We start from the raw sequence: 7,613 nt of genomic DNA, 5'->3' as shown, positions 1-7,613 counted from the left end.
TGGTGCTTGCGGGCATGGGCAGCGCACAGAGACCCCGCTGTCCCCCTGCCCCTAAGGAGCATGCAGAGACATGCCAGCAGCAGCATAGCTGCTTCCAGGAGCAGTATGGGGCCATGGCATGCAGGCAGCCTGCTTGAGCCCTGCTGTGCCGCCAGCCGGGAGCCCCCTGTGGTAAGCACCTCCCAGCCAGAGTCTGCATCTCGCACCCCCTCCTGCACCTCAATCCCAAACCCCCTCCTGCACCCCAACTCCCTCCCAGACCCTGCACCCTCTCTCCTGCACCTGAATCCCCTGCCCCAGGTCAGAACCCCCTCCTGCATCCAATTCCCTCCCAGACCTCACACTCCCTCCATTAATATAGTAGAAATGTGCAGCCCGTGATGACTTACCAAAATTAGTGGAGTGGCCCTCCTGTGAAAATTATTGCCCACCCCTGATGTAATTATAAAATAAATCTGCACGTTAAGCTTCTAAGGAAATTGCAGAAGACATTCTCAAATGCAGGGGTAAATAAGTTAAAGAAAAAATCTTGGAAGACAAAAACTAGCTGCAGACTGATCCCACAGACATTCCCATCAGTAGTTTTACAATAGTTAAGCAGCGACTTCTTCCAATAGATGCCCCAGAAAGGCCTGCCAACTTAGCTCTGCAACACCCAGACACCACTGAAAAATATAATACACACTTCAGAATGTGGATTGTGAAGCTGCCAAGAACACTACAGTGGCTGCAGCACCAGCTGACTGATACTACAGCAGACAGAAGGAAGAAAGGGAGCACATTTAACAAAGCCAGCAATGGGGAAATGCCAAATGAGTATTGCAGATGAATGTGTACGTGTGCCAATTTGCTTTATAGCTATGTTATTTTTAAACAGAACAAATTATGCCAGCAACAGTCTGTATTTATGAGACCACATCTGGACATTTGCAAATCACAGTATGGTACCAATCTACAAGACTACAAGCAAGAGGGACATGCGTCTGAGTAGTCATGTATAATGAGGAACCAATGAGTAACTGCTCATTTGTTTAAGGGTCCCACCCAAAACAGACAGGTTTTTAGGCCACAGGAGAAGAAAAAAACAACAACAAAGACAGGCAGACAGAAGAAGAGGTATAAGGTTGCTATATCCAACCAAAAATAGTTTAAAATGTGGTCTTTAATCAGGTATCCATTCTCATTTTAAATGAGATGGATATTAACTAGGGCCGTCAAGCAATTAAAAAATTAATCACAATTAATCACATTATTAAACAATAAAAGAATACCATTTATTTAAATATTTTTGGACGTTTTCTACATCTTCAAACGTATTAATTTCAATTACAAGGTGTACAGTGCTCACTTTATTTTTGATTAGTATTTGCACTGTAAAAAATAATAGTATATTTCAAATCACCTACCCTGTTTCCCCGAAAATAAGACAGTGTCTTATATTAATTTTTGCTCCCAAAGATGCGCTAGGTCTTATTTTCAGGGGATGTCTTATTTTTCAGAAATGAAAAATGCCTTATTATCGGTGGATGCCTTATTATCGGGGAGGTCTTATTATCGGGGGGATGCCTTATATTACAACGAGAGGCAAAACTGTAAGTAGGCCTTATTTTCGGAGGATGTCTTATTTTCGGGGAAACAGGGTAATACAAGTACTGTAGTGCAATCTCTATCATGAAGGTTGAACTTACTAGGTAGAATTGTGTACAAAAAACAGCATTCAAAAATAAAACTATATAAAATTTTAGAGTCTCCAAGTCCACTCAGTCCTACTTCTTGTTCAGCAAATCATTTAAACACGTTTGCTTACATTTGCAGGAGATAATGCTGCCTGCTTCTTGTTTACAATGTCACCTGAAAGTGAGAAGAGGCATTCTCATGACACTGTTGTAGCCAGCGTCACAGATATTTATGTGCCAGATGCACTAAAGATTCATATGTCCCTGGATGTTTCAACCATCATTCCAGAGGACGAGTCCATGCTGATGACGGGTTCTGCTCGATCACAATCCAAAGCAGCATGGACCGACGCATGTTCATTTTCATTATCTGAGTCAGATGCCACCAGCAGAAGGTTGATTTTCTTTTTCGGTGGTTCGGGTTCTGTAGTTTCCGTACTGGAGTGTTGTTCTTTTAAGACTTCTGAAAGCATGCTCCACACCTCATCCCTCTCAGATTTTGGAAGGCACTTCAGATTCTTAAACCTTGGGTCGAGTGCTGTAGTTGTCTTTAGAAATCTCCATTGGTACCTTCTTTGCGTTTTGTCAAATCTGCAGTGAAAGTCTTCTTAAAATGAAGAACAGTCATCATCGGAGATTTCTATAACATGAAATATATGGTAGAATATATAGAGCATCATTAGCATGATAGCATGTCCTCTAGAATGGTGACCGAAGCATGAAGGGACATATGAATCTTTAGTGCATCTGGCACGTAAATATCTTGCAACATCGGCTACAACAATGTCATGCAAATGCCTGTTCTCACTTTCTGATGCTGTAAATAAGAAGAGGATAGCATTATCTCCTGTAAATGTAAACAAACTTGTTTGTCTTAGTGATTGGCTGAACAAGGAAGTAGGACTGAGTGGACTTGCAGGCTCTGAATTTTTTCATTGTTGTGTTTTTGAGTGCAGTTGTGTAACCAAAACAATTCTACATTTGTAAGTTGCACTTTCACGCCAAAAAGAGATTGCACTGCAGTACCTGTATGAGGTGAACTGAAAAATACTATTTCTTGTGTATCATTTTTACAGTGCAAATATTGATAATCAAAAATATACACTTTGATTTCAATTACAACACAGAATAGAATATATGAAAATGTAGAAAAACATCCAAAACATTTAATAAATTTAAATTGATATTCTATTCTTCAACCGTGTGATTAAAAATGCGATTCATTTTTTTAATCCCGATTCTTTTTTTGAGTTAATAGTGTGAGTTACCTGTGATTAATCGACAGACCTAATATTAACCACTGCTGCACAGCCTTTGCTATTTGTAATAGTTTAACATCTCACTGGTAACTAGTTTGCTAATGTAGAAAGAGGTTACAAACAGGGAGCACAAGATACAGAAAAGGAGTATGAGATTGTCACCGTTTAATTGTTCTTTCTTGTGTGATATCAGAAGGCATGACGTTGACCATGCAGCAGAAGCAAAGGAAAACCCACCCAAACCATAATTCAAGCCAGTTCGGACTTGCAGTATTGTGTGGTCACTCACAGATGTAACAATTCTAGGAAGTGGAGAATGGCAACCAAACGGTGGCTATGTGTAAAATTTCCACTAGTTCAAAAGTCACTGGTTTGAGAGAGTTCCCTTTATAAATAAGGGTCTATGCATAAAGAATAAGCAATACCAATAATGTTAGTAAAAACTATCAAACTGGTGGAAAAATGTTTAACTGCAACCACGGTATTACACCTACCCATGTACCATCACACAAATTATGTTTGAAAATATCAGCATGGATACAAGCCTGACATTGCTATCTGACAACTGCTTTCTGTTGGTATTACAGAACAGAGATCCATTAGACTAGCTGTCAAGCCAGGAATAGATATATTAGTGCTTGATTAATATATTTTAAACGGTTTAACTTTCTATAGTGAAAAATACATAAACATGTGACAAGAGTTTCCTAGATTACTTTGTGGAGTAATATAGTCTGTCACACTTTAGGTCAAAAGAAACATACAATAAAAAATAAAAAAAAAATAATCAGATTGTGGACCAGAGTTCGTTTGTGTGAAGGGTTTCCCCCTTAAAAGCTTAGGCAAAATTTTCAGTAGTAGAAGTAAGTTAAAATTAAGCTCCCAAATACATATGTAGGCCCCTAAGTAGTCTGCTTTTCAAGTGTGCTGATGGACCTAGGAGATTAACTTTAGCTACCCATATTTAGTATTCGCTTAAATATGTATTAAAACCAAATCAGCTAGAAATTGGTAAAAAAAACAAAAAAACAAAAAAAACCCCACAAAAACAAAAAACACACACACCAATCCAGCCATTTATAAATATCAAAACAATGCAGCACAATGGCTGACAGTGAGTAGGCTCCTACTGTAGTTACATTATCAGAATACCCTAAGTATTATCCAAGACAGATTTGCCATATGGCTAAAATTCTCCCCACTCCAAACTTCAGGGGTGGGGAAACTGTCTGGGTCAGTAGGAGGAAAGAAAACTCTAGTGCACCTTTAAGGATTGCTCCCCTCCCCTTCCACTCCTTGTGGGAGCTCAGCTTTGTTATGGGCATCTGGGGGTTCCTAATGAACTGGCTGGATGGAAGGGCATATCAGAAGCCCACTGGCTCCCGTGCATCCAGGAAGGTGGTTTTCTTCATTTTTATACGCCCTTTCCCCTGCTTGGGGACCATTCTGTAGTGGGGAGCAATAGCTACCATCCTTCCACCCTTTGGGATTAGTTGTCCTTACAGTGGGCACCACACTAGTTGCTTTTGCCTGGAAAGAATATTTCCCTCATTGCCTGATTGGCCTGCAGCAACCCAGGAGCCAGTGGCTAGGGTCAGTTGTAAAGTTCATGTTCTGGCAATCTGGTAGATGTCCAGAACAAGTCTGGTCCCTCGATAAACCAGAACTGGATTAGGGGAAGGCATTTCTAAAAGAATGTGGAGAATGGGGCCAGGGTTCCTAATGACTGGTACAACGAGGGGTCAACCCCTCTACGTCCATCTCATTAACTTGTGTACATGGGAAGGGCAGTATGGGTCCCAGCAACAGCAGTGGGACCAGCTTAAATGGGTTGAGGAGGATGGGTGAAGGGAGCCCTCACCAGGTGGTACGGATTACGAAAGGATGATCTGCATCTGACAGGTTATTGCCAGATTGTTTCCCAGATGCATTAATAAACTGTAGCCTAGCTGAACCACATTCCTGGTGGACAAAGGAAACAGGCAAGAAGAAAGCTATATAAATAGGGTTTGTGCAAGTTACTCAAAAATTTAATGTTTTTTCCCCTCAAACATCAAAACCCTATTCTGCATTTATGCAAAAACTGTTTACAGCCAACCTCACTCTATTTGTTTATTTTCTAACTGTAAGGCACAAAGCAAAGCTGGCCAAATTTCTCCAAACCATGGAGGCAGCTGCTCCTACCCAAGTTCACAGGAAATAGCAAGAAAAGTACACAGCATTTGACACATCTGGAAGAGATTGCAGTGTCTTTGAAAATATTGTCCTAATTCCTTTCCTCCTGCTGATGAGATTTCAGGCTACTAAAGTGCTACATCAACTACAGAGGATTAGATAACATGTAGGCTTTAACTCTACCCATTCTTTTTGTCAGAACAAAGGAGAATTTTTTCAAGCTAGCCTGGAAATAACAAACATTCTGATTCAGAAGAAAGAATATTGTAAAATGTACTGGCGTAAACAGAGAAATGAACTGGAAGGTTGATATTTAACTTGGGAAAATTGGTATTTACTGCACTAGGTGACCAAGGTAAATTTAAAAAGGAAATCAGCATTACGTGCTTTTCATGTTTGTACTAAGTAGTGAAAAGAAATGTCAATATAGTAGTTTTAAGTAAGAAAGCATGGAATGAAGGGGAGAATAAGTATAGAAGGCTGGGATTTGTACTCATTTAGCCAGAAATTTACTTGTAATTGCATGCTAACTGACATGCGTGAATACTGCAAATATGTAAATCTCTAGCGTAAGGTGAAAAATCCAAAAGCAATCATCATAATTAGCAAAACAAAACTTAATGCTTTATTTGCGCGCGCTCTCTCTCTCTCTCTCTCTCTCACATAAGGACAATGAATGCAAAAAAATACAGATGAAATTCAAAGGGAAATGCAAATCAACTATTAAACATAATGAATTTTATTTTTTTTCAGGAAAGACTGGAAAGAGGAGTTTTACCCTGAAGTGTTAGTCCATGATCATTTACTTTTTATGTAGTTTTGAAAGATTAAGAATAATGAACAATGTGACCAGTTTACATATGCATTTTTTAAAACATTCAGTATAGATACAAAATTGAATATAGCACTAACTTAAGACAACATAAATCTCATTCTTTTAATGTTAGCATTAAAGCAAAGTTCCAATAAAAAAACAGAAAGAAAATAAATGTTTTTCAAAGATGCAAAATATATTGATTACTGGCTGCAACTGAGATTCCAGTTGTAGTAAAGAATTAAGAGGTCTATTCTCCCATTGTGTCAGAATCATAAGTCTCACAGACATTATTGGGAGTTATGTATGTGTATGAACAGGAGAACGCACCCTTCTAGAGATGATATATTTTAGAGTAATACCGCTATTTTAAGTAAATACTATCAAGAGCCCACTGTTCCTATTTTTGCTAGTAGAGTCTTAAATAAAAACACCTATGAAGAAAAAAAATGTTATTTCCAAAGTGACAAAAATGTACTCATCAGCTTCATTCTTATGTAACACTGGAGTATTTATTCTAAACAAGCATGATAAGACAGCTATAAAAGCCCTTTTGAGAAATTTAAATAAAACAGATTGCCTTTATATAACACCAACCTTCTTAAGTAAGATGATCAATGTTACAAACCAAGTAACTGATCTGCAATTGCCCCTGTGCAGAAGCAGAGGCCCAATACACTGATCCAGTTGCAGGATCAGGGCCTGATGGCCCAATGCTTGCTTGTGAAAGTAGCACCATCCCTTTTAATGGGACTTTCCATGTGAGTAAGGGTTTTCAGGACCAGGCCCAAATTAGTTATTCAAATCATACTGTGAGGAAACTAAATTGTTCAGATGGACATTTAAAAGCTTTTGCCCTCTTTTAGAATTATACCCAAAATAAAATTATACTTTAACATCCAAATTAGCAAAAAATAGTGTGTATATATATTGTCCATATAAGATTAAACAAAATTTACAGTGAATGAGAAAATACTGTGGTTACAAATATATTTTGACATAATTCCTAAGAAGCAATCTAAACAGTAATCTAGGCATAGTTATTTACACAGGAGCTAGAAGGGGTATTTCATTTTTAAATCAATTGATATTTTGGTCAGAGTTTGATAAAAGCTGATCGATACAGGTTTATAATAATCAGGAGCTGCAGGTTTTAGTAAACTTTATAACAAAAAGGTTGTATGTTGCACAATCATTAGATGAACCTAAATTACATAAAAAACTAACTACAAGTCTGACCTGGTTAATCTGAATCATTTAGTATATCCCATTTTTACTCCCAATTTAACTTCAGATCAACAAGACAATGGTACATACATGCTATGAGACAAACCGCCACTTAAATCTTTCACAAACAACAAGCACAGATTAACCAAGTCTGACTGTACTTAAGCTCTATCATCAGACTGTATGTATGGTTTGTTCTCATGTCAATCCTATCCTTTAGTTAGCACATATGCAAATGTGCAAAAACAAAGGCAATACTTAATATAAATATTTACTAGAATGAACAGAACTGGCACTTAAGCAAAAACCACCCTGTCATTCATTTTAGAAGCTGTATCTTTTCTTCACAAATTTGTCTTCTGTTTTTAGTAGTCTTCTATCCTATTAACTTGGAGGGCTACCGATCATCTGGAAATTTCACATTGGTAAAGGAAAGGAATGTCTGGTTGATGCAGTCTGGAG

The 7,613-nt window shown here is 38.2% G+C and overlaps 1 protein-coding gene across 2 annotated transcripts in view; it reads right to left on the bottom strand.

Moving 5' to 3' along the window:
- Window positions 1–5,828: 5,828 nt before the first annotated feature.
- Window positions 5,829–7,613, bottom strand: part of NDFIP2 (Nedd4 family interacting protein 2) — a 65,265-nt gene continuing 63,480 nt past the window's right edge. For both annotated transcript variants that reach the window (XM_054011859.1, XM_054011841.1), the window contains one exon: window positions 5,829–7,607. The gene's annotated coding sequence lies outside the window, so the exon portion shown is untranslated. The remainder of the gene's footprint in view (window positions 7,608–7,613) is intronic.

The sequence above is a fragment of the Malaclemys terrapin genome, chromosome 1 (assembly GCF_027887155.1).
Source record: "Malaclemys terrapin pileata isolate rMalTer1 chromosome 1, rMalTer1.hap1, whole genome shotgun sequence".
Classification (NCBI taxonomy): domain Eukaryota; kingdom Metazoa; phylum Chordata; order Testudines; family Emydidae; genus Malaclemys; species Malaclemys terrapin.
The sequence above is the reverse complement of the archived record's forward strand: the minus strand, read 5'-3'. Positions and strand labels throughout refer to the sequence as shown.